Genomic DNA, 26,942 nt, shown 5'->3' with positions numbered 1-26,942 from the left:
GTGTGTAAGCATGTCCACAAGCAAGTGTGTAAGTGTATGTGCATGTGTGTGTAGGTATGTGTGTAAGCTTGTCCATAAGCCTGTGTATGCATGTGTGTGAGCATGTGTCCATGTGTGTAAGCATGTGTGTGAGCATGTATCCATGTGTGTAAGCATGTGTATGAGCGTTGTCTATGTGCGTATGCATGTAAGCATGTGTGCATTGTGTAAATGTATGCATTTGTGTGTAAGCATGTATGTGTAAGCAAGTATGTGTAAGCATGTGTGCATATATGTGTAAGCATGTGTGCATATGTAAGCATGTATGTGTAAGCATGTGTGTGTGCATGTGTGTAAGCATGTTTATGTAAGCATGAATATAAGCATGTGTGTAAGCATATGTGCATTGTGTGTGTAAGCATGTATGTGTAAGCATGTGTGTAAGCACTCTTGTGGAGGACACATCTTCTTCAATCTCTTATCTCTTTGTTGCTGTTGTTCTGGGGATTGAATGTAATCCTTATGAAGGTAGAGCAAACCCTATACTGAGTAAGCATCTCCCCAGCTTCTTGGTGTCCTCCCCCTTCAACCCTGGAAGGGTTACCATGTGGCTTGGGGAGCAGAAAGCCCTGACCAAGCTCACAGCTGGGTAAAAAAGTTATCTGAAGCCAGCAGAGCCCAGAGTTTAATTGCCGTGCCACAGAACTTCAGGTCAGCTCTGTGTGTGTGTGTGTGTGTGTGTGTGTGTCCGTCCACAGTCCCAGGTATGGAGGATGGAAAACAATTTCCTAAGGGTCTCTCCCCATGGTGGACTCACATACATAGACAGAGAGGTAGTGCTGGGCCAGGGTGAATTCCAGATATCCCAAGAAGTAAGAAGGGCTGGCATCCAGTTTTCTGGGACAAAGGACCTCTGAGTTGGTAAAGGCCAAGCAGGAACCAGGATGTGAAAGCTGACGGGGGGTGGAGGGAGCTCAACCCATTGGCCCCCCCATTGTGGCACAGGGGATTCAGAGACGCTCCCTGCTGACCATAGGAAGATGACCCAGATGATGTCATGTCTGGTTTGTAGGCTGGGCTGGGAGTAGCTGGGGTCAGAGGCTGAGCCAGGGCCAGGAGAATAGATTCCTCTGATGGTGTAGCCTTTACCTCCCTGCCCCCAGCCTACATGGAGGAGGGGGGAGGCCTCTCTGTCCCCTCACAGCCTGAGCAGCATGGATACCCAGGGGCCCTGGAGGGAGTGACCTCAGTTGCACTTATCTATAAGGGGATGTGAAGGGTGCCAGGGTCTGTACTGTGAGAGGCCGCAGGGGCTGACATCCAATGTGAAGTAGGACCATCTCCCACACGCCTGAGTACCGAAGTCCTAGCATCCATTTCTAAAACTATGACGTTTGTGTGTAAAACCGCACGCCGGATACTTCCGCTTTCCTGGGGATTTGGTTCGATGTCTAACGTCATGGACACACGTGTGCATAGTCTTTGTAAGACAGAATATTGTGACAAGAAATAATAAGAAAAGGCCACGCATACTCAGAGCACACAGCATTTTAGACCAAACAGATTCTTTCTGTCTCTCTGTGTGTCTCTCTGTCTCTATCTCTCTGTCTCTCTCTGTCTCTATCTCTCTGTCTCTATCTCTCTGTCTCTCTCTGTCTCTCTCTGTCTCTCTCTGTCTCTCTCTGTCTCTCTCTGTCTCTCTGTCTCTCTCTGTCTCTCTCTGTTGCTGTCTGTCTGTCTGTCTGTCTCTCCTTTATTTTCCTTTTTAAAAATTTTGCTTGTCTTTTCTACTTGGTGTTTGTTTGTTTTGAGAGAGAGAGAGAATCTTGTTTTGTAGGTCAGATGGTCTTCAAACTAGTGATCCCCTGTCTCCGAAGTGCCGGGATTATGGGCATCTGCCATCGCAATCAGCTTCCCGAAATTCTCTTCATCTATGGCTGGTCAGATCCAGGGGATAGAAAAATCCATCAAAGAGGAGGGAGGGCTGGCTATGCTGGGAACTGGCCAGGCACACCGTGCTGTTATTGACTTTCCCAACCCCTGCAGTGGCCTTTGTCAAGGCAGATGGGGAAAGGCCAGCCAGGGAGCCCTGAGGAATGGCGTGATCCAATCCATCTGTGTCCTGCTTGGGTTCAGGGCCAGGCTATGGGTGCATGCAGGGCTGGCCGCTCCTGACTCCCAGGTTCTTTCAGTCATGACAAGCACCTCCCTCCTGCTGCCCAGGACACTGTGTAGTTGAGATCACAATGAATACCTGGCTTCTGTCAACTCCAAAGAGATATAATATGGCTGTCCCTCACAGGAATGTCCCCCACACCCTACCACTACCACTACAATGCTCATGGAATAAAGACCTGGGACCCTATATGTATCCTATGTCCACATAGGTAGCTAACCCAGGCCAGAGTGCTGGCCCCATGCTAGACATGCTCAGATAGCCCCAAGTGGTGAATGAGGAAACGGGTTCAGAGAGGTGAGGCCCCTTGCCTGCAGCCACACAGCTAGGAAGTGTGAGTGGGGTCTGACCCCCAGGACTCAAAGGAAATGCTCATACACCCCCATTCCTCTGAAGAATTGGCAGTCCTTAGTCCCAGCTTTCCAAGACTCCAAGCTTTAACCTTGCATCCTGAGAGCTCAGCCCTCCCCTGTCCTGACCCCACAAATGTGCCCTCTCTACGTCTCCTTCCCAGGGGTTCCTTCATCGTCCCTTTAAGGTCCCTATAAGCTGCGATCTGTGAGAACCATCCCTGCAAAGCTGTGTGATCTGTGTCCGGTAGCGCAGTACAAGGCGCCCACGGAGAGACGCCCTTGAGTAACATGGAGTAACATGGCTCCCCTTGAAGAACTGTTGTTTCCTCCATCTCCATAATCTGTGATCTCAATGAATCACTTCTCCCCATCTTCGTGTGGCCACAGGGAGGCGCGGGGTCGTGTTTGTGGATGCCGGCAGTGACTCCCTTAACTCCGTGGTTCTGCAGCTTGTCATGGTGGGTCCTTGTATATCTAGCCCTAACCTGTACACAGTCACCCAGACGCTGGACTAGGCCCCATCATCCTCGTCAGCTGCCAGGCTCTACCACCCTCAGGAGCAATACCGCTGTTGCTCCACTGTGGAGGTGAGGGAGCTCTCATCGTGCTCAGCCAGTGACTGCTTTCATGCCCAGATCACTCCAACCTCCACCCTTGGTTGTAGAACACAGAATTCGTTATTTTGAGTCTGCCCACACCCTTCCTGGTGCCCCGGGGAGCCCTCCCCTCTAACAGGACACCCTCCTCCTCTTGGTGGTTTCAGTAAGGACAGGCCCCCATGGGCTCATATATTTGAAAGTTTAGTCACCAGGGAGTGGCACTACTTGAAAGGATTAAGAGGCGTGGCCTTGTTGGAGGGAGTGTACTGCTGTGGTGGTGGGCTTTGGGGTACAGAGCCCATATCAAGCCCAGAGCCTCTCTGCCCTCGGATAAGTAAGTATCTCTCAACTACTGTTCCAGTGCCTGACTATCGGCCGTGCTCCCTGCCGTGATGATAATGGACTGACCCTCTGTAAGTGTGGGGGAGCATCCAGTTAAATGTTTTCTTTAATAAGAGTTGCCATGGTCATGGTGTCTCTTTGCAGTTAGAGAACAGTGACTAAGGCACTTCCTCTTGTCCCACTTTTAGAAGCCCTGTCCCTCTTAGCCAAGGAGCTCACCCTCCCTAGTTTCCAGAACCATCTGGCTGAGGTCAGGGACACACATGGGGTCCCAGATGAAGCCAGCACATCAGCCAGCCTCCCTGTCCTCAGTTCGCCTCCAAGCCCAGGGACAGGAGAATTGTCCTGCCTGCCCAAGGCTGCCAGGGTCTCCAGGCTCCTACCCACCTGACACAGGAGCCTACAGCTGCTACAGCGGGGACAGAGCAGCAGTCCCTAGACCTCTCTGAGGCCCCAGATACCCTGCATGCATCCGACCAAGCCCCCACCCCTCTAGTTCATCCTGGTCCCAGTAAGCTTAATAGAGGAAACCTAGGAAACCCAAGGCCCCAGCCAGAGGCCTCCTGTTGGGACAGGGGTGAGACGTTGGGGGGTATTGGGGGGGGCCTGGTTAGAAGTTGGGTATGAAACATCCTTTTGAACCAAATCCAGTACTGGCAACAGCCACCATGATACAAAGCAACATTTCCTCTCAAAGGCATCCCTGAAGAGCAGGTTCCAGTCTTCCCCAACAGTGGCTACAATGATGCTGGTTCTCTCAGAAAAGTTGGTCTACTGGTGCCTGTGAATTGGAGCTAATTGTTTGTATGTGTGTGGGGGGGCATGGTCTTAGCACAGTAACTAAGGTGAGACTGTCCTGCAAATGGGTTCTAAATGAGGTGACAGAAAAAGAGAAGGGGGGCTGGGGATTTAGCTCAGTGGTTAGAGCGCTTACCTAGGAAGCGCAAGGCCCTGGGTTCGGTCCCCAGCTCCGAAAAAAAAAAAAAAAAAAAAAAAGAACCAGAAAAAGAGAAGGTAGGCGGCCTGGACCTGTGATCCTCATGGCCAGAGAAGCCAAAGCTGCAAGGCAGAGCTTGTCAGAAAGGGGGAGGGGGTGGGGGGTGGGGGGGAGAGAATGAGAGGGAGAGGGTGAGAGAAATAAGAGAAGACAGAGGGAGAGAGGGGGAGAGGGGGAGAGAGAAGGGGGAGGGGCAGGGAGGGGGAGAGAGAAGAAGGGGAAGGGGGAGGGAGAGGGAGAGAAGGAGGGAGATAGGAAGAGGGACACAGAGGAAGGTGGAAAGAGAGAGAGAGAGGGAAAGAGGGGAAGGGGAAAACAGGGATGAGATAAAGACAGACAGAAACAGAGAGAAGTGACAGAAAAACTTGACATTAGAAGGTGAGGTCACATGGCCACCTGGAGCCACTGGAGGAGGAGGAGGGAGAGAAGGGGGAGGAGATACCCCCTCCCCCAGGTGGATTGCATCTGACCCCTTGGACCCAGGCTTCTGTCCTTCAGAGTTTCCAAGAAACAATTTCCTATTGTTCTCACCCTTAGGAGATAAACAGTAGGACTTCCCACAGCAGACCGCTCACAGGGGCGGGGCCTATTGTCCTGTAGAAGCAAAAGACTGTGGCTGCCTTACAAAAATGCACGAACAGCCTGTTCTCTGAGGAAAATGGGGTCTGCTTCTGCTTTGCCCCCTCAGGTCAATCGAAGAACACTGGACACCAACCGGTGTTCCTTCTGATCTATTCTGCCTTCCTAGTGCGATCAAGCATCCATCCGCGTGGGGGCATGGAAGCGTCCTCTCCGTCTGGTGACCTCAGAGCGGTGGGTTCTACATCACAGCCCTGTGTTCTCAGAGCAAACAAATCCAGACATCGCTTTCTGACCGCTTTTTATGTCTGTTTAAGACAGTTACAGCCTCACAGCCCAAGGTCATCCCATGAAGCGTTCCCATTTCTCCCATAGTGCATTACGCACAGCTCTGATGGAGAAACTGTACCCCATCGCTGCTCAACCAAGGCCACCGCAGACTTAGATCCACTGCCTAACATCAGCTCCTTCCCCATTAGCCCTGCTCTGGCCCAGCACACAGTAGGTACTCAGTAAATTTACCCCTTCCTCTTGCGCGGCATCAGAACCCGCTGTGCGCTTTCTACGTGCGTGTGTGTCTGTCCCCATAGAGCTCTGCAGTGAATGAGGTTGTCCACCGCCACTTTAAGGCTCCAGAGAGGCTCCTGTGTCCACCTGCGTCTCGTTTTTTTAATTTGGATCCTTTCCAGGGTCGAATGTTGAGAGCTGGGAGGCTCCATGGGCCCAGGTTCTGCCTGAAGCCTCCAGGGAAGCCCCAAATGCTGTGCCTTCCCTGTCGACAAGGGCTACATCCCCCTAAACTGTGAGCTGAAGTAGACCCTTTTAAAGTTGTTTCTAGCGATGGGAAATACTGAGTGATGGGAAGTGACTATGACACTCGCCCCCCACGCATAATCAGAAGAACCAAAGAGGAACAGCTATCTAGAACGGCCAAGGGACCCTGGGACAATCCAAATGGAGACCATGACCCCGACAGGAAAGTAGCCACCGGATGGGAACAGGTGACATTCCTTTTTTTTTTTTTTTTTTTCTTTCTTTTTTTCGGAGCTGGGGACCGAACCCAGGGCCTTGTGCTTGCTAGGCAAGTGCTCTACCACTGAGCTAAATCCCCAACCCCACAGGTGACATTCCTAAACCGTACACACGCAAGCCAATGAGCAAGATGAAGGACACACGGGCACATGCTGCGGGGAGCTCTCTGGAGCTGGAAAGGCCTCGGGAGTCTAGGAACTGAGGTGACCAGTGGAAGCTCCTGGGATAACACCCAGGCAGCCCTCCACGGCCTGGCACAGAGTCCACTTGGGCCACGGGAAGCAAGTCTTCCTCTTGAGCAAACGCTTGAGTGAGTGAGGGGGATTTCTATGTGCAGGGATGGCTGCCAAGCGGTCTGGGAAAGTTGGGCAGGGGAGTGGGGCAGAAGGGCTGGGAGCCAGGAGGCCAGGTGTGGCATCATTCAAAGAGTGACCTGGGCCCGGTCACATCCAGAGTGTGACATACCACACTGTGGGAACAAGGCAGGCTGCTCTCCCCACCCCAGAGGGTCGCATATGCCCACCCCCTGCTCTTCCTCCTGCCAGCATCTTGGGTGTTCCCTACCTGTTAGTCCTCCCACAGAGCCCCAGGTCCTAGGTGCTGGGAGTAAGAAAGAGCCCATGGGGAAACTAGCACTTAAAAACAGTCAAGGTTCTGAGGACACCAGTGGGACATAGGTGCCTCTGCCAAAGGCTGGGTGCTGGAGCTCCTGAATGCTAATCATGGGGAGGAGGGGATTAAGAGGAGCCAGGTCCCCACCCTAGGACACTGAGTCACTGTCAGGAGCTGTTGTGCACAGAGCCCCACAGAGCAGGGGGTGTTAGAAAACTCATGCAAAGAAGCAGTACACAGCAGGGATCCTGTGACCTACAGACCCATAATGGACCAGCTTCGTGGGAGGAACATGGGGAGGAACAGTCAGGGAAGAGTACTGGGGAGGAGCACTCAAGGAAGACTACTCAGGGAGGAGCACTCAGGGAGGAGCACTCAGGGGAGCCAGACCCAGAACCCTGAAGAAAGCCCCTAAGACCAGAGCGGAGCCTGCAGGCAATTGGTAGTACGGGTCAGAAGGCATGGATGTTGTCTTCCTCATCTCTTTCTTGAGGGAAAACGAAAACAAACAAAATCAAAACAAACAAAAACCTCATAAGCACAAACAAACACCCTAAACCCCTGCCTTTGGTTTACACCTGGGCGACATGACACCCAGGTCACTGGCTCTACAACCAAGCTACGCTAGCAAAGCGAAAGTCAAGCCCCCCTCAGGGCCACACCCAACAGCCTTCTCTGCCAGGCTGGGGCGACTCGAGGGAAGGAACAGAGGCAGTTTAGCGGGAGGTCGCTGGTCACTGTCCCCACATCAGAAGGTCCTCAGCAAGCCGACACTTGCAGGACCAAGCGCAGCCTTCTGCCCACATCCCACATCTGGTTTTACCAGCCACAGAGAACAAAGCCCCAAGGCAAGTGTCATCACCTTCTTCCTCATTAAACTAACATGTGCCGCATTCTTGCTACATTCTGGCCACCGTCCCACATACTGTTACAAAGAGGCGACTGAGGTGCAGAGAAACTAAGTCACGTGCCCAGGCTCACACAGCAAGCTCAGCCAAGAAAGGTGACATCAAGCTGGCTGCTGGGCTTTGGGAGAAAACGGACAGGTGGTCGGCAGGTGCTTTCCCCCAGCGCCTCCCCAAGACACACCAAGCCCCATGTCTTTTGCCTTGGAGGAACCTCCTAGAGCCCTACAGGATAATGCTGTTCACTGTCCTGAAGTTCCCTCCAGCCACTCTGCCTCTAGTGAGTGGCTGGCTGTGTGAGGGACACCTCTGATCACTCATTACAGACACACACACCCCATCTTTCAAAGATGTGCGGGTGGGCGCGCCGGGGGGGGGGCAGCTCTCTGAAACTGGTGCAGACCCTGGCATAGTCCTAGCCGCAGGAGGATGGGCCATGCCTTTTCCATCCTCGACCCATGGAATGGTCCCCACCTTGCTGGAGAGACACCTGAGGCTGGGGCCAGAAGCCTGCCCAAGGTCGCCCACATCTTACCTGGTGAGAGGCAGAATAAGCCTGTGCTGCCTGTGAAGACAGGGGTCCGCCTCTGCCGCCGCCTCTCATTGGCATGTGCTCCCCACCCCCATGGGCAGAGGATGGTGCAGGAGACATCTGACCAGCAGATGTCTGTCTGTCTTCAACTCTGCTTCTGTCCCTTCTGTACCCCTGGGCCACATGGGGTCCTATTCCTTGCCTGTCCCTCCTGCTGGCTTCTGGACCTCCCTCTCTCTCTCTCTCTCTCTCTCTGCTTCTTTTTGTCTTTCTCTGTAATCCCCCTCCCTGTCCTAGTCATGGCCCTTCACCTACATCTCTCACCTTTGCAAGCACCTGGGCTCCTGGCAGCTGCTTCTCTCTCTCTCTCTCTCTCTCTCTCTCTCTCTCTCTCTCTCTCTCTCTCTCTCTCTCTCTCTCACTCACTCACTCTCTCACTCTCTTCTCCACAGTAGATGCGGGCCAGCAGCCTCAGAACAACCAGGAGGGCCTTATCAGGGCAGTGGGCGTGGCTGTGAGGGTAGGAGCCAGGAGGGAACTTAAAACCCTTCTCCATCTCCAAATGGCCTGTTTGTTTGATCTGGCTCCTGTCCCCTTCTCCCACCACTCCAGCTGACAGTCCAGCTGGGTGATGGCTTAGCCACTTCTGTGGGTCTCTCTGCCTCCAAAGAAACGGCTTTTTAGAAACTGAGAAGTCGCTCAGAGGGTGTCCTGGACTAGAAACTGAGGTCCAGGGAGGGTGAGTGGCCCCCTGTAAATCAAAGAACAGAGAGAATTGGGCCAACCTGTGCTCAATGTACCCCAGAGCTTAGGGCTCAGGAGCTCACACACATTATGTTTTTGTGGGACACCTTGTCCCTGTGTCACAGATTTGCACACACAGGTTCAGAGAAGTCACATGATTGGCACAGGCTCACCCAGCATTGCCTTCCCAGGCTCCAGGGAATAACTCCAGACAGGGAGGATTTGGGGGTAGCTGCCCGGCTCTCATGGATGGTTCTAGAATCACGTAGGGGCTGCAGTCCTGGGACCCCAGGTGTCTGGAAACCACACAGATGCTCCAGCTGCAGGCCTGGCTCCCGGCCCCAGACAGAATTAGCTCTCAGTCAGTCGGGGAGAGAGTTTCCTCCCTGGTCCCACGCCCCCACGCCTAGCTCCCTCTGAGTCACCAGAAGACTGGCCCCATGTGCTCTGTGCTTGGAGGGTACTTGTCTGAGCCCAGGACTCTGAGGATCAGCAAAAGTAAAGAACCCATGCACCCTGAGGGCAGCAGACCCCAGGACACCTCGTGTGTCTGGTGGGGACACAAATAGAGAGTTCCCAAACACCCATACCACGGCCTGCTGCTCCTACTAGAGTATCCATGATTCATTCTAGGAGCCCAGTAGCCTTTCTCAGAGTGCTGTGTCTTTGATCCACTGCCGTCCTGATGTACCCTCAGGGTGTCCCAGAAGTAATCCTCAAGAGGTTTCCCTGCTAGGCATGGGGGGAGGGAGGGTGCACAGCTGTAAGAGGCAGAGGCAGATGTTTAAGGTCGACCTGGGCTGTATAGTGAGCTCTAGACTAGCCAAGGATGAACTAGTGAGAACCACCCCCGCCCCGCCCTGCTCCCTATCTAAATAAAAGCCTTCTCCCACAGTGTTACTGGGAAGCACATGGCACACATGGGGGCCGCTCACATGGCATTGGCCTCTCCCACCCCAGAGCTTAGAAGCTGGGGGGTGGGGTGGGGGGCGGGTCTTGGTGCCCCTGGAAAGGTGCTTCTGTAGCCCCTAGTTCACTAAATCTGGGCCTTCAGCAAGAGAGACAAACCTGCGCGCGCCCCACCGGGGATGGGCTGGAGAGGGCAGCTAACAGAAGTGGCTTCCACACCCACCCTCAGGAGACAGGAGGGTGAGCCTCCAGGCTGGGCTCCTCCTTAGCTCCCATCAGATATGTATGAGACCCCTGGGACACCCTCTGGCGCCCAGGACACCAAGATTCAATGCGAATAACAGTGACCCCTTCTAGGTCCATTTTATTGTATGCCTACTATGCGCTGGGACACTAGAGTCACTGTAAGCAGGTAGCCCAGGCTGCCAGAAGGTGGCCATGCCTTCGGCCCCTTTCCAGATGTAGTTGGTGCTTAGGATTTCCATCCTTGGCCTCACTTAGTAAATGTCCTTAGAAATAACTTAGCTGGGTGTGGTAGACTGTAGGCTGCCTAGCAAGACACTGGCTCAAAATAAAATAAAATAAAGTAAAAACCCACAAATATGCCTGACTCCTTGGAGTCTCAATGATTTCATAGGCTCTTGTCCAACTTGATTCTACATTTGGGCCAAATGTCTATCCCCAGCTTACTGGTATGTCTCCTAAAAAAGACAGCATGCCTTCACTCTCTCCTGTGTGATCCTAGGCAAGTTACTTTGCCTCTCTGAACCCTTGAGTTAATCGCTTTCGAGATAAATAATACGTGTGTGTGTGTGTGTGTGTGTGTGTGTGTGTGTAAGAAACTTTTTTTGCAAGAAATGGGGGTGTGCAGGGAAAGAGATCCTTGGGGAATCCTCTGAAGCTATCATGTCTTTAGGTCAGTGGCCCTCAAGATGAATTTGCCAAGTGCCACGCTGGGCTCCGACCGGCTAGACCGGGCACTCCTAGCTGTAGGAAGGGACAGGACTCTGGAAGGGGGAGCCAGCCAGACCAGGCAGGCCAAAGGCTCTCTGTAGCTTTCATGTGGACTAACAGAGGTGGCTAACCTCTGTTTTCCGAGCTGATTCTGTAAATGGGGTCCGTGTCCCCATCCCTCTGAGGTTGTCACAGGGACAGCAGGAAACACTGGTCAGAGCACACTGTAGACGCTCAGCACACAGACAGCCATGGTGCTGGGAGGCAGCTGCTAGTCTGCCCTCCGTGGGGACAAGAGGAGGCTGGCCAGGCAATCCATTCTGAACCTGTGACTCAGTTTCCCCTTTCAGACATACTGCTTGGTTAAGGAAAACAGCCGGGCAGTAGCTCAGCAGAGCAGCCAGTCTCTGTGGCTCTCTGGAGACACCACTAGCTCCTCGCCCCTTACTCACAGTTGAAACACTGAGACTCAAGCAAGCTGGCCTTTCTTGGACAGCCAGCCATGGGTGAGTGGGCAGAGTGGGTGCTCCCACCCTGTAGTTGGCTCCTCCCTAGTTTTTCAGGAATCTGAAGCACTCCAGACACAACCCTTTCGGGTGGGCTGTGTGACAGGGAACAGATTGCCTCACATCTCTGGGCCCCGGGCTCTTCACCTTTATCACCAGGCTGTCCCTGTCCTGGCATTGTGTAGCTGTGATAGCAATGGGGTGTTACCCTTGGGTCAGCTGCCACACATTTCCAACCAGGCTCCTTGGGAGCTCAGTGCTTTAGGGTCCACGGTCCACTCCCCACTCAGTCCTTGCCAGCTGCCTGAGCAGTCGGGTCAAAGCACATCCTAGGGGTCCTTGCTGGCTGCTCAACAGTGACCACCACCCACCGTGTTCCAGAGACCCCTGGCTCCTTCGTGGCAGGAGGAGGACTTGGAAGGGTCCCAGATGTTGCTAAAGGGAAAAGCTCCACTTGGCATCTCTGCCAGGGAGGGGTCAGGAGACAGAGGTCCTCCTGGGGACCAGGATGAGCCTCACCCAGCCTCAAGCCTCAAAAAATCGAGACATTTCCAGCAAGGTGACCTTGACTTGGACTAGGCTCTGAGGACCAAACCCCTGCTCCCTGTTCCCATCCAGAAAACACTAACCAAGCTCATGTTGTGGGCCAGGCCAAACCCTCATGCTGGGATAATCCAGCAGGGCACAGACTAGAATGTGGCTACCCATGGGCAGGATGGGGTGTGGGTGACAGACACCTGAGACAATGCGAGATAGAGTAAACACCTCAGAGGCCCAGTTCTGCTGTGTCACCGGGGCAAGCCCCACCTCTCTCTGTGCCTCCTCCGTCCTATACCTGAAGACTGAGAGAAATAGAAGCTCCTGGTCCCCGTGATGTTCACGAGGATGAAGTTGTGCTGAGTGTTTCAGAAGTCTGGCCTTCTAGAAGCACCACAGGCACGCTGTGCGTTTACATGGGAGCAGCAGCCGCTGTTAAGACGAGCTGTGGGCACGCTAAGAGGAGCGCAGGGAAGACGCTCTGAGGAGCTAACATTTGAGTGGAGACTACGCTCAGAGATAGGAAGCCGTGTGGGAGCAGTGCATTCTGGGAAGTGGGGATCGGAGGCAGGGGTGGGTCTGGCGCCCCCCCACCCCCACCCCGTGTGTACCGAACAGTTTCCTAGAAGAGCTGGAAGCGAGCACATCCCGGCTGCCACCCTCCCGGCATGGTGCTGTGGGATGAGATGGCCCGGTCTCTACCCTCAGAGACAAATGGCATGGTCAGGGTCACAAGACATTGTCCTAAGTCCAGACCTCTGGCCAAAAGCCGCGTCTGGCCTCTGCTTTCAGGGTGGAGCTGGCCGAAGCCCCGACTCCTTCCTGTTGTTCCCGATTCAGTTGAAGTCGGCTGTGTGCTCTGCACCTCTGCCACTGTGTAAGGAAGAGCAAGGGAGGGCAAGAGAGAGGGATAAAGTCATCCCTGCTTTCCTCTGTCATGAGAAGGCATGGAGACCTGAAAAAAATGTCTGTCCCGCTGGTCACTGGGAATCCCGGCTCTGCGCAAAGCGAGAGGCTGGATGCTGGGGGCAAGGTAAGGGTGCCGGGGAGACCTCCGCGTCTGATCCGACCTCCGGAGGGAAGGCGTAAATCGTTTGCCAGGTGGATGAAGAAGGTATCCCAGTGGAGGGCGCTGTGTACGGATCACGGAGGCCTGGTAACGTGTGATTAAAGTAAGGGGAGGGCATAGGAGAGGCCCACAACACCCCAAGAGGCCTGAGGCTCTATCAAGCAGGCAGCAAGGAGCCATGGACGCCTGCAAACAGAGGACAGACCGGGGTGGATGACACGGGGTCTGCACTGGAACTGAGGAGGCTACAGGGGAAACTGAGGCACTGAGTAGAAGTGGCTCCTGTCCAAGACCACAGCGCCAAGAAGGGCCAGCGGTGGGGTTGGGATGCGGGGAGCCTGACTCTCAGGACCTATACTGTCCGTGACAACACCTGTCCACTTGCCGGGAGCAAGGCATGAAAGTCCTGAGGCCACAGGTCTCCAGAGAAACCAGGAATGTTGAGGACGTCTTTGCAATGGGAAAGACGGGAAACCTGTTCTTCCTCTGTCCAGGAAGCTGGGAATTGGAAGTGATTAAGAGCCCATGATCTGTGTTATCTGCTGGGCTAGGCCATAATACTCCAAATGACCTCTATGCTCTCTGTACGGACTCTCAGGCCCTTAAGCTAGTACAGGAAGCGTATTTCTACAACCCATCTTCTTGGGAGAAATGACACACTATCCTGAGTTGAGTTACGATGCAATCACGTTTCCTTGCGCACTAGGGGTTGTTTTACAGCAGGAAAGTCCACCCCACCCCCCACCAAATTACACTGAGCTTAAATGCGTTGGGGGATAAACGGCCTGTTATGTATTAGGCTCCCCGAAGTCTGATCCAGGTTGACCAAGTCAGCCTGCTTTGGGTTTTCATCCTTCTCCCTTCCCCCGGGTTTGCTTCCCTGTCCTAAACCTTCGGAGATCCTCTCACCCACGAGCCATGGTCTGAGGCTCATCTCTTGGTTGCTGCCCTGTTCCCAGACTGGCCTTGGTCTGCCTGCCGTTGTACCAGCACCTCAGGAACTTCTAGTGATCCCCCCACCCCAACTTACCCATCTCCAGATGTGCTCCAAGGCGAGCAGAGGGCTGCAGGAACCTATACAGCCCAAGGAAACTCGAGAGGAGGACCAGGGTGCTGACCTACCCAAGCACCCAGCTACAATCCAGCCCGTGAGAATTCCATAGCCTCGGTCCAGGCAGTGATGAATGGGCTGTCGATGCTGCCAGGATGGCGGAGTGTGAGGTCCCACCCTGTTCCCAGGCTCTGGGGAGGAAGGACGGGGCAGTCTGCCCCTCCCGCCCCCAACTGTCCACACCACCGCCAATCTGTTGCCTCTTCCAAGGCGAAGGCCCACGCTTTAACCTGGGAGGGGTTGGGCCAAGGAAATGGCCCCTTCACCCTGCCCTGCCGCCATCGGAGGTCAAGATGCTGGCTGGGGACCAAAGAAAATTCAAGACTCTTAAGAGTCATTGTCAGAGAGCTCTGGGGTGAAAGCCTGCCACCTTATGTTGGGGAAGAAGGGGGTCACCGGGCTCAGTGTCGTGAGGTTTGGCCTCACTTGATGGCAGTAAGTCAGACCCAGGGCTGGGGGTGCGGTTCAGCTGTCAGAGTGCTTGCTGGCCACACACAAATCCCCGGATCCTATCTGCAGCACCTCATAAACCAAACCAGGCAGTCCAAGCCTGCAATTCTTGCCTTCTGGGGAAGGATCATGTCTCAGAAAAGAGTACACACATGCACACAAGCATACACAAGGTTTTGTTCTGTGTCTGTGTGTCTGTGAGTGTGTGTGTGTATGTGTGTGTCTGTGTGTGAGAAAGAGAGAAGAGAGAGGAGAGAGAGAAAGAGAGAGGAAGAAGAAGAGGAAGAGGAGGAGGAGGGGAGAGAGAGAGAGAGAGAGAGAGAGAGAGAGAGAGAGAGAGAGAGAGAACAAAACCTTATCTAGCTGCAACCCGACCTTCAATTATTGTGATTCTGTCCTAGGACCCCAGGCCCACATCTGCAAACTGGGTGTTCTGAGGACCTCCTGAACCTCACACACACAGAGCATTGCAGCACCTGTCCCTTGCAAGAACTGAAGGATATCTTAGAGCTCAGGATTCAGCATCTGAATGAGGAATGTCCCTCAAGGACACCCCACCTTTGTAACAGATCAATTCAAACGCACAAGCCCTTCAGCCAGTAAGTTTGCAAAGAGGTGCTTTGGGGCTGGGTGAACAGTGTGAGTCCCCCAGTCAGCAGAACTTCTAGTTAAGACTCCTGAGTCATGGAGAGCTCTTCTCCATTCTCCGTTTACTAACTGAACTTGAGTGGCCTGGTGCAGGCCCCTGGAGCCGCCTGGAACGCAGGGCCACCTCCCTGTCCTGACAGTGCACACTTTCCCCCCTTTGACCTCAGCAGGCACTTTCTCAGCATCCTTCCTAACCCCTGGCCAGCTGGCCCACCCTGAGCCCTCGGGATACGGGGTGAGGGTGAGCTGCCTGGTGGGTGTGATGGGTTTTATCCATTCATCTGTTTGCTTGGGTCCTGCTCTGGTCCAGAAGGGGCTGGGAGGTCAAAGGGAAAGTTTGTATCCGAGGAACATAAATTACAAGCAAGAGTGAAAGCAGGAAGGGACCAGGAAGGAACAGACCTCGAGCCAGAACTGAGAAGGAAACAGACCAGACCAGACGATGCCGGAACTGTTCCCAGGCTCCTGGCAGGGACAAGATGCCAGCTTCCACGTCACATGGTCCTGGCTCTGAATAGTCCAAACCTCAGTGAGGCGGATTCCTGCTAGATGGGGTTGCTGGGGACCTAGCCACACCCATCCTGGGGTATCTCAGGAGAGACTGGCCGTGCAGAGTTGGCAGCAGGGTTCCAAACAGCAAGTCAGCCAAGCCATTTCCCCTGGGTGTACCAGGGAAAGTCAACTGTTCAGTCCAGCGGGGATATACATGGCTGAAAACTGAAAGAAATCTCTAGACTATTCCCAACTGATACTACTGAGTCTCTGCTTTGGTGGGGAACAGGCCTGGGCCAACCCTCTGGGCTCTACATGCCTTGTTTATTAATAATATGGTTCACCATACAAACTCAACAAGGCTTAGGGCTTACACTCCCTGCTTGCCACCAGAGAGTCCGGAGTTACACCCGTTATCCCCACGCTCATACTGTGGGTACCTCTCACAGTGCCCGGGTTGGGTCTCCCTAGCCTCAATTTCCAGCCAAGCCCCTTGTCCTGCCTCAATATGTTCCAGGAATAACCCAGGAACCTGCCATTGTTGTGATCCACACCTGAGAGAGAAGGAAACTATGTCTCAGAGAGCCACTCACCAAGGCAGCCACATACTGGTCAGGAGATGCCTAGGACCCTCATGATGGTCGGCTCGGCACAGAAAGAGCTCCCGTTGGTTTCTGTGTTCTAGTCGTAATGGCCAGACTGTGGCTCACTGGAGAGCACATGACCTCTCTGGCTCCTGTGACCAATCTAACAGGTGCCATCAAATCCCCACCCTTCTGAATCAGCTTTACCCTGCCTGGTCCACACACTGTGGGCCCTTGGGCAGGTGACCTGTCCTTTCTGACCCCAAGCTTATTGCATCTACATAACGGGGAGGAGTCCAGTTAGCCCCCTGGCATTAGGTGAGCAAGAGGTAGCCACATCTGGCTCAAGTGAGATGAACTTCCTCTAGAAAGGTCACAAACTCCACACAGCCAGCTGAGTTGTGGACAGGCCCATTGCAACATGAAAATGCTTCCCCTCGTCCCTAAAACATCATGGGGCTCGGGACGGACTCTTGCAGAACTGTGAGTGAATTCTCACCTGGCCCAGGTGCCTGCACTGGCCACGGTCCTCAAGGCTGGGCTGCCCTTGGCTCTAGGGAAGTGGAGAACCAGTCCTTCAGACTGCCCTGTGGGGCCTGGAGGAACTGTAGGCTATAGTCAGGAGGAGGCACAAGGAGCTAAAAGAGCTGTGAGGCAAGGGGGTGGACAGGCAACACCATGGTAGAGAGGGACGAAAGATGGAGGGTCGGAAGAGGTGATGGAGAAAACTCAGGGGTAAGAAGAGAGACGGTGGAGGAGAGGGACTAAGGGGTAGGTTAGAAGATCAGAGAAGTGGGGTTGGGGATTTAGCTCAGTGGTAAAGCGCTTGCCTAGGAAGCACAAGGCCCTGGGTTCAGTCCCCAGCTCGGAAAAAAAAAGAACCAAAAAAAAAAAGATCAGAGAAGAGAGCCAACACCAAGAGACCGGGCAGGAGCAGTGTAAGCTCTGCTCTAGGAGATTAAAGGCCCTGGCAACCAAGAAGTCCCTGTGCTGAGCATAGGAGGAGCCCATGGGAGCTCATCGAGTGCTTTGGGTGACCTCACAGAAAGGCTGAGGTTTGTTTTTTCTTCACTGACTTACGAAATGCTGGAGACAGACCCCAGGGCCTTTTGCAAGCCTGGCAAAAGCTCTGCCCTGACCTGCAGCCCCGTTGAAAAGTGGCGTTACTCAATGCAAGCTGTTTGGTGACAAAGTGGGGGATGGTGTTTGGGAAAGTCCTGGCAGCAATGAGAAGGATTAAGACATCTCGGGCCACTTTCTGGACTGAGCGTGGGGTCACTGACTTCTCTAGAAACTTCTACCACCATTGGCAGTGAGCATTGAGGAGAGCCATCGCTCTCCCGTAAGCACTTCACTGAGGGCTTGGGTCTCCAGGTTGCCTCGAGGAGACAGCAGACCTGTGCTGAAACATTGCCTTGGCCCACAGGAAGCTGCCCATCTCATCTGTCTAGAGGATATGGAACTGGACAGAGTGATTCCAACGTAAGTCCCACAGGGATTCTTCCCCTGTGACAGGGAAAAGAACCAAGGTGGTTCAAAGTCCCAAACTGGTTAAGGAGGATGCCGGAGGCCGCAGGCCCAGGAGTTTGCTGCACACACTCAAGACAGAACGTTTGCTGTTGATGTTTCCTGAGAGGTTCTCCATTCCTGACTCAAGTTTAATCTAGTTTTGGTTATTACATCTCTGGCTAGGTGATACAACTGTATCTAGAGAGGTTCAAGCTATGTAAATTATAAAGAGAGTAAATTATAAATTATTACTACCCCCTCCACGCCAACATCCATCTCCCAGGGCACGGAGCTCCTTCTACTAGGTTTTTGGGTGTCTTTCTGGAGCCTCTGGGTAGTTACAAAGGGTTTTCCTGATTTCCCTCCCACTTTGCATAGAGGAAAATGTGCTCGCACCTTCCTTACCCAGTAGTCGATTTGAGAAATGGTGAGATACAGCTCATCCTTCTAGATCGCTACATAGTATTTCACTGTTGGGTTTACCAGCTTTCCAATAACCAGTTCAATAACCCTACAGGATATATTCTCAGCAGCGACCAATTCCTCACTGTTGGGATGTTACAGGCTGGCACTTGGTCTCTGTCTAGTCGCTTAGCCTTACCGTGTTGTAAGCAATTTTGTTTTATGTGCCACAATGTTACACTTGAATCCTTAGCCTTCCACTTGGTCTTACCAGAATCTGTTTGTTGTTTTAAGTTTCCCTTTGCCTTATTCTTTGTACCCTTTTATTTGTTTTGTTCCAATGTGGTGGCTGAGATGGAACTCACAGCCTTGTGCCTGCTAGGTAAATGCTTCTATAATGAGTAAACATTGCCGGTCCTGCACAGAGCCATGCTGTTTTAATCTGGGAAGAGCATCCTCTGATGTCAAACAGCCCTCACACAGCCCAGTTACACTGCAGCACCGTCACTGAAATAGCTGCTCAGGCTATGAGAGCTAGTCCCACTTCTAGCCTTCAGTTCCCACATCTATACGCTGCATCTAGGGCTGCAGCAGGGAGCAGGTAACAAGAGCGCTGAAGTGCGCTGGTTGGATGGCTCTCTAGGCTCTAGGCAACCCTATGGGTGTAGCCAGATGATAGGGGTTCAGAAGGTAGCCCGGGAGCTAGAGAGGCAGGCTCTGCAGAGAGCACATCCCCAGTGTCATCCCCGAGCCTGAGTGCATGAGGAGGAAGGGTGGTCTGGAGGTGACCTGGTGTGCTGAGGACCCCTGGCAGTTGCCATCTTGAAGTTGCATTTCCGTGGGTGTAAAATAAAATAGCAAAATCCCTGGGTGTGGGAGAGTGGGAGGAAGAAGCCACTTCCCAAACCCTTCAAGAAGGGTCGGGAGGAATCTTCCAGCCTGGCCCAGGAGCAGTCCCTGCTAGGCCGCAGTGCCAGCCTGCCCCTGGGCAGGAAGCCTGTTCTTCGGAACACTCATGGCTCTTCCCTACAGGCCCTGAGTGGATGACAGAGGAACCTTTGTCCTCCTCTCTGGTTCCTTCCCCTCCTGCCAAGACTCTTGGCTGTGCCTTCTCTGCTGGTTCAGGTTTCTAAGGCCTGTTGGGTCTGTAGCCAGGAATGAAAACCCTTGAAACCCTGGACCCTACTGCCAGGCCCTGAAGCTCCTCCCCAACCCTCCCTAGTCCTACTCAGGCTCCTCCTCGACCCTCCCTAGTCTTCCTCAGGCTCCTCCCCAACCTTAATTTGACCTCAGCAACTCAACAGCCCTGGTGACCTACTCAGGAGAGAAAACTGAAGCTCAGGTGAGACAGGCAACTTGCTCAACAACACATAACTAAAAGATGGAGAAGCCAGGAACAGAGCCCCAAAGCGGTATTTGCACCGCTGTGGAGATAACAGCAGGTCACAGCTCTGGAGCCCGGCATCCAGGCTAAAGGCTAGTTCTGCTACATAGCCTCTAGGAGAACTGGATGCTTGGGTTCTGTGCCAGTGTCCCCACGTGACAGAGAGGTAGTGCATACCTCATGGGGTGTGTATTAGGATGGGAGAGAAGAAAAACAAACCCCAGAACAACTGGGCACGTGGTAGAGCCCAGTGCTCAGCCCGTGGTGGGACCCAGTCCATGGGCCTGGGTGGAGCCGAGCAAATCCAGTAGTACCCATGCTATTGTACAATGTGGCCTGGCACACGTGCATGTGTGCTTGAGCAGGACACCAAGGTCTTTTGTCACCTTTCACCTCATCCCTGTGTGACGGAGGTCCCTGGCTGAATCAGAATCTCACTGGTTTGGATGGCCTGGCCTGCCAGTGCACTCCCAGGACCCACCTGCCTCCGGCTCCCAGTGGTGAGGTCACAGGCGCACAAATCCTTGCCCAGCTTCCCACGTGGGTGTTGAGTATTCAGATTCCCGTTTCCGGAGGAACTATTACACACCGAGCCATGCCCCAGCCCCATCACTGTTACTGTCGAACAGGGTAATGAATCGCAGTGTTCTGAGCCGAGAATAAGCCCCAAAAATCTCCTCTCCTGCCTGCCATTCAGCAGACCTCCGAATGGAGTTATTGGCAACAGAAAACACATTAAGACGTTCTCTTCTTTCATACACAGAGCTGGGTGAGTGAGATGCCAGCCTCGGATACAAATTTAGGGGAGAAGGGTGTCCCCTAACTCTCCAATCGAACATAGCGATTTCCCGGACAGCCTTACGTTTTAGGGAAAAAAAGATTCACAGTGGAAAAATTACCCACATTGAAAGTGTCCTGACCTCGACCCTGACAGAGACACACCCTCGACACATTAAAACCACCCAAGCCCCCATGTCTTTACCTCTGGGGTCATCCAAGATGGGTGTCTGAGCCACCGTCCTCGGTAGAACTTCTAAGAATATTCGTCTACTCAGTACTGTCCCCTATCAGGCCCCCCCTCCCACACCCCTCCTCCCCGGCTCTGCAAGGAAGCATTTATCACACTGTTCAGGAAACTGATCTCAGCTGCATCGCCACATGTGTGCGGTAACACCTTTGTGAACCTGTGGTTAAGGCTTCAAATTCCAACACCGGGCAACACTGACCATGTGTCTTGGGTAACTCACTTAGCCACTCTGGCCCTACCTCCTGGGGTGGGGGGGGGGGCGGAAAAGCAAGAAGAAGAGACCTGTTATGTGCTGGGGACTCACTAGGACCACAGGGCAACTCTCAAAGTTTCTTGTGAGCCACTTGATGGGAGGCCACCTCAGCCCCCACCTCACCCTAGAGCTTGCCCAGAGGCTTGTGAAGGCCTGGAGTTATTCTCCACTCTCTTTTGCTTGTTCTCAGAGGTAGAGTCTCACCTGAGTTGGAGCTCAGGTGACCTCGAGTGAACTCCTCATCCTCCTGCCTCAGCCTCCCGAGGGCTGGGATGACGGCCAAGCCAAAGAGCTGCCTCTGTGTCTGAAGCACATGGACTTGTGCCGAAGAGGAATGCAGGAGTCACAAAGTGTTCAATGCAGGCCTGCACACATGCCCTCAAAATAATGTGAAGTGCTTTCAAAACACCACATGCCCTCACAGTAATTATGGTTAAGGTTTGTTCTCCCTGAAAGAGTAGGGGGAGGGCTTGAGTGAGGCCCCAGATCCAACTCCCTCACTGTCCCTTTACTGTTAGGCTCGGTCTCTCATTCAGCCCCTCAGCACCAGGATGTGGTGGATGCAAGGTGGGGCTGGTGGGCGAGTGTATTAGGCAGGGCAGACACACCCTCCCACAACCTGGTAACAGGGTCTCACCACAGACAGCTCCCGAGGGGAGGAGCCACCCAGACCCCTTCCTCTGAGGTCAGACAGGAGCCTGGGTACTCTCCCCACCCCCAGAGGGAGAGGAGGAAGGGAGGCAGAGAACTAGCAAGAGGGGGTAGGTGGTGGGAGAGGGGCATGACGCAAGCACTCCACGCTCCTTTCCTGGAGAAGCAACCCAGAACCCTAGCCGTAAGGAGCCCAAGATCTGCAGGGGCCCTCAACGTTTTCACACAGAGTCCCAGGGAGAACAAGCAGGGTGCTGCCCTCCCCAGGGTCGGCCAGCGGACCATACTGGTGGCTCCAAGCATCTTTTGAGGGTCAGCCACCTGGCCCTTCCTATCACCTAAGGCCACAGAGCACTGTCCCAGCCTCTAAAAACTCTCCTTTTCAAAGGCAGTTCAGTTTGCCCACCATGTCCTGTCTCTCTGAACCCATGCCTGTGGCTAAGGACCAGTCAGTGACAAGGATACAAACAGCAAGGCCAAGCCAACACCGAAACTAAGCCCTTCTGAGGTAGGTCATCAACAAAACAGTCAGAGATGAGCGCTCAGGGGCAGCACCCTGCATCCCTGCAGACCTGATTAGCCCGATCCCCACTGGTCCAGATCCAACCTCTTTGGATGGGCTTTGAAAATTTAGATTAAATAAATAATTATTTTTTTTAAAAAAATTCTGTGTTTATTTTATATGTGTTTTGCCTGTGTGTCTGAGAGAATGTCTGATCTCTGGAACTGGAGTTGCAGACAGTTCAGGTGGGTGCTGGGGATTTGAACCCAGGTCCTCCGGAAGATTGGCTAGTGATCTTAACCTCGGAGCTATTTTTCCAGCCCAACTAATGTTTAAAAGGTGATCCCCCGCCACCCCCACAAATCCTGCCAAAACCATTGTCACAACTCATTTCTCAGATGGGGAAACTGAGGCTGTCTCACTAGTAGGCTGCCTTAGCACACTCCCCAGTGAAGGCTGACCACCTCATCCATCTTCTCACATACCCCAGGATGGTGATCTTTTCTGGAGCCAGCCTGGCTGACACCCTTTCCCTCCCAGCGCCCACTATCACCCCTGCTAAGGAAGGCAGAACACTGCTGAACCACCACCACGGCCTGGCCATGGGTGTCAGTGTAGACACGAGCAGGCTCCGTGTCTGGCTAATCGAGACCTTGTGAGTTAGAGGAAGGAGGGAGGAAAAGCACGCACCCCACCTGGGCCTTAGTTTCCCTGGCTGTAGAGCAGGACCATGCGCCCCCTCCCAGGCTTGCCGTTCCATGTGCGCCAGAAGATGACACTGCCAGAACCATCTCGAGGTGTGACCTTGTGGAGGGGAAGTGGGATTGGGCAGGATCTGGGCCTGGAAGGCTGCTGTCCCTTCAGACAAGACGGAAAAGACTCCCTTTTCTCCATGACCTAGATCCTGGGAGTCTAGGCCTGTCGTGAAAGACTGAAGCTGCCCACATCCCCTCGAGAGCCTCCTGTGGTTTGGGTTCCTTCCCTTCGACGGGATCCTGTGAGGCCAGCTGTGCCTGTGTGTATGTGGCATGCATACCGCATGTAGCGTGTGTGGTAGAGCCTGACTCTGCAGGAAGGAATCGCCAGGCATGCCGGGAAGATCAGGGCTCAGATCCTGAAGCCGCTCTCTGATGTGCTACCAGAGACCTTCTGACAACCTGGTTTATGGCCTAAACAAAAGCCCAGACTTCGAATTTCAAACTCAATTAGCTGTGGTTGTCTGAGATCTTCCGCTTTCAAAACTTCACATTTAAGCACCGAGTTTGAAGAGGGCTGGTATATAACACTGGTAAAAGGGAGCATTTCCAGACGCCCAGGGAACTGGGCGGGGCCTCCGGGGTCCTGCAGAGCCCTGCAGACTCTCCGCGCCACTGACCCCATAGTCATCTGCCTTCGACTCTGAATCCATGCTTCCTTCTCTGCCTCGAGTCTCCTATCCCTGCCAACTTTTCTCTGGGAAACTCAAGGCTAGCTTCTGCCTTGAACCCAGCTCAAAGGAGGACTTTCTGTTCGAGGATTTATTTCCTGTTGGTCCTATGAAAGCCATCTCCTCTTTGCTCCCATAGCCCTCGGTCACCCAGTGTCTCCCGCAGACATTAGTGTGTATGCATTTAACAATCTGCTCTTGGTCAAAACACACACACACACACTTGCCATGCCATCTGGGTGGATAGTGCTTCCGTCCTGGGAGTGCTGTGCTCCAAGCTTCCTGGGGGTTGCAGGGGTGGGGGTGGAGGGAGGGTGGGGGGAGCCTGCCTTCTGACCACTCGGGACTCTCTCTCCCTCCTCACTCAGCTGTCCTCCTGCACAGCCAATAACTCTTCAGGCAGGGCCGACTCTGCCCTGGGCCTATAGCAAAGCAGGTGTTTGGTAGATGCCCTCTCATCCCACCTACAGCCTTCCTGGCTCACTTTTCCCATCTGATAAATGGGAATGTGGTCAGGCTCGGGTGATAGAGTGGTCATCTCAGTTGGTGTCATCTCCACTGGGTAGAAGGTTAAGTCTGTTAGTTGAAAGTCTTAATAGCCCCTGACAGTGTGACAAGCCATTCCTCCAATTAAAAGGCCAACTCTATATCCCCTCCTTCTGAATCTGAACTGGCCTGACCCAGGTGTTAGCCACCCAAAAGGTAGCAGGGGTGATGATGCCCTGCTGGTGTCAAGAGCCCCAGTAGACTGAAATTTGTGCCATTGGTTTGTAAGCCCTGCTACCTGGGAGGCTAAGGTAGAAGGATCACAAGCTCGAGGCCAGCCTGGGCAATTTAATGAGACCTGCTCCTCAATCCTTACCCAATCTCCTGAAGTAAAGGGAAAAAGAAAAACAAGGGCTGAGGCAGAGGTGTGACTCAGAGTTAGTGATTGCCTCACATGTACGATGTCCTCCGGTCCATTCCTGGGGGGCGCGACAACAAGGCAGCCAATGTGGCTGGTAGCAGACCTGAGAGCCGCATGCTCTTTCACTGAGCAGACAGAACCTGAGAGTCAGACAGAAAACAAGCCTGATTGGGCAGCTGGATCCCACCCTAGCTGGCACGTGACCTCACTGTCACACCTACCAGCAATTTTGGGGCGGAAATTACCTGTGCCTGTCACAGAGAGACCCAACCTAGAGAATGAGGCTGTCTGGGCCCTTGTGTGAGCATGCTTAGCCCCTTCAGACCTCGCCCCTACACACTGTAATCCTCACGACAGCCCTTATGGCCATCCCCTTCCACAGCAGCGCAGTCGCTTGCAGTGAGCAGCCCCTTAAACACGCTAAATCAGAGACCTAAACCTTCCTCCACGGTGCCAACGTGCAGGGCTGAAACCAAACCAGAGGACACCTCCTTATGACCAGCATAGCCCGCTGCTAGTTGGCCACACCCACACCTGTACTCACTGGTCCAAACTGTGCTCCTCAGAGCCAATGGTCCGGCCCTCTCAACACCTGCGTTTGCCCCATTGAGACCTGTTAATAATAGACAGTCCCTCAAAGATGGCCGCATCCGGGGTTGGGGATTTAGCTCAGTGGTAAAGCGCTTGCCTAGGAAGTGCAAGGCCCTGGGTTCAGTCCCCAGCTCCGAAAAAAAGAACCAAAAAAAAAAAAAAAAAGAAAAGATGGCCGCATCCTGGCCCCCCAAATCCACACAGCTGTTCTCATACAGCGAAAAGTCACTCAACATTTGTGATCAATGAGAAAATTTTGGGAACTACGGAGAGGGGAGGGGGTGGATGGGAAGATGTAATCCGGAAGCTGGTTAGAGTAACTGCTAACTTGACAACGGCCTGGAATTACCTGGGTAGACAGCTTAGGGGCGGCGGGGGTGGGGGAGCGTTGTTCATTTCTTTTAGTTTTTTTTTTTTTTCTTCCATTACGGGAGAATTCTGAGACATCTAGGTGAGTGCTGGCAGTCATCCCTCATCCCCTGCCAGAGCCGGCCCTGAGCTCTCTTCAGCCCTGAGGAGAAAATCTTCTTGAGGGATTGTCTAGGCCACATTGGCCTGTGAGCACATCTGTGGGCCATTGTCCTGATTGTTAATGGATACAAGAAGACCCAGCCCGATGCTGGAGCCAGCAGGCAGCAAGGACAGCTTTACTGTTTGCTCCTGAATGGTGGCTGTGATGTGACTGGCTGCTTGAGTTTCCACCTTGGCTTCTCAGTGATGGACTGTGACGGGAACTGTGAGCTGAATAAACCCTCTCCCCTGCTAAGTTGCTTTTAGTCAGGCCGTTGTTCGCAGTAACAGAAAGGAAATTAGCCCAGAGTGAACTCGTTCCTCTCACACAAGGTACTCTGTAGACTCTCAGACAAGGTCATACAACAGGGACAGAGCTTTGAGCGTCCGTCCTTAACCATTACCCTGAACACTCACTGAGCATGGACTACAGGCCAAAGACCACACACTACCCTAAGCTACTCTGAGAGAGGAAGAGACCGAGGCTCAGGAGCTGAGCCACGGCTGCTGGACTTGTCCCACATTGTGTGTTCACTGGCCCTGTCACCCAGGGGTACACTGCATGTGCCCGTTGATGTGTGTATAAAAAGATAAAGAGATGGGGGGGGGGTATGTTTTATGTAGGTGTAGTCAGGTGTGGGGGAAGGAAGAGCCTCGGCCGGCCCATGCTGAGGCATCCCTTCCCCCCCACCCCCCGACGAACCAGTCACTTGATAGTACAGTGTAGAAAAGAGTTTATTCAGAGCATGGAGAGGGGAGTCAAAAGGGCAGGAGAGAGAGAGAGAGAGAGAGAGAGAGAGAGAGAGAGAGAGAGAGAGAGAGAAGAAAAGTAGATAGATGCTGGCCATGAGCACGTGGAGCGAGGGGGAAGGGAACAGGAGGACAGAGCACCGGCAGGAAAGCAAGAGCAAGAGAGAGCGAAGGGGGCAAGCAGCCCCTTTTATAGTGTCAGGCATGCCTGGCTGTTGCCAGGTAACTTGGGGGCGGAGCTTAGAATGCTAACACCAGCCGCTCGGTGTAACAGTCTCCCCGACCGCACACCTCCTTGCACAACGACTACTTCATCACCAGCCTGATCTGAGATCTCAGAACCTGCATCCTGAGAAAGCAGAAGTGATCTTGGGCCTTGCTGAGTCAGCGATGGGTACTTCCAGCATTTACACAGCACATGTACAGGCGCCCCAACCGGAGCCCAGACACAGGGCCAGACCTGGAGCTGCCCAGATCTGCCCAAGCGCATTTCCAAGCCCATGCTTCCTCTGAGAGGCACGCGCTGTGCTCTGCGCTCTGCGCTCTGCGCATGTCAGAGGGCAGATGAGGAGGCCAAGGGGCTGGGAGCTGACTCCCGGACCGAGCCGCTGGCTCTGGGGTCGCTGGCCACTGCCAATTTCTGTCCAGAGCGTTTCTTTCCTTGGCAGCACCATGGAAACCCATTGCCTCTCTGCTCCATCCAGCTGCACCAAAATCTCCAACTCCTTCATTCTTACTTGAGACCCTTGCTGCAAAGTGCCGAGATTCCAAGAGAAACAAACTGCCTGGTTTCCCACTCATGCTGGAAACAGCACGAGGGCCTGGAGTCCGGAAGACCACCAAGTGGCTGCCACAAACAAGCCCTTTCCTTGCATCCCAGGGCTGGCTTAAGGCTCCCTCTTAGAGGTAACACAGAAAGA

The 26,942-nt window shown here is 53.6% G+C and overlaps 1 protein-coding gene and 1 long non-coding RNA gene across 6 annotated transcripts in view; one reads left to right on the top strand and one right to left on the bottom strand.

The window, feature by feature from the left end:
- The window catches only part of Cmklr1 (chemerin chemokine-like receptor 1), a 52,905-nt gene that overhangs the window by 9,194 nt on the left and 16,769 nt on the right, over nt 1-26,942 (bottom strand). Inside the window, exon 1 of one of the 5 annotated variants that reach the window (XM_006249507.5) lies at nt 13,856-14,792. The exons of 2 other annotated variants lie outside the window; for them this stretch is intronic. The gene's annotated coding sequence lies outside the window, so the exon portion shown is untranslated. Of the gene's footprint in view, nt 1-8,109; nt 12,299-13,855; nt 14,793-26,942 lie in introns of those variants that run through there. 2 more of the 5 variants (XM_006249505.5, XM_006249506.5) reach the window with 2 other exon arrangements.
- LOC120096012 (uncharacterized) lies at nt 12,650-15,775 on the top strand. Its single transcript, XR_005492062.2, has 2 exons — nt 12,650-12,789; nt 14,788-15,775. It is a non-coding gene; the product is annotated as an uncharacterized LOC120096012 (long non-coding RNA).

The sequence above is a fragment of the Rattus norvegicus genome, chromosome 12 (assembly GCF_036323735.1).
Source record: "Rattus norvegicus strain BN/NHsdMcwi chromosome 12, GRCr8, whole genome shotgun sequence".
In the NCBI taxonomy this organism is placed as follows: domain Eukaryota; kingdom Metazoa; phylum Chordata; class Mammalia; order Rodentia; family Muridae; genus Rattus; species Rattus norvegicus.
Note: the sequence above shows the minus strand (reverse complement) of the source record. Positions and strands in the feature narration are given on the sequence as shown.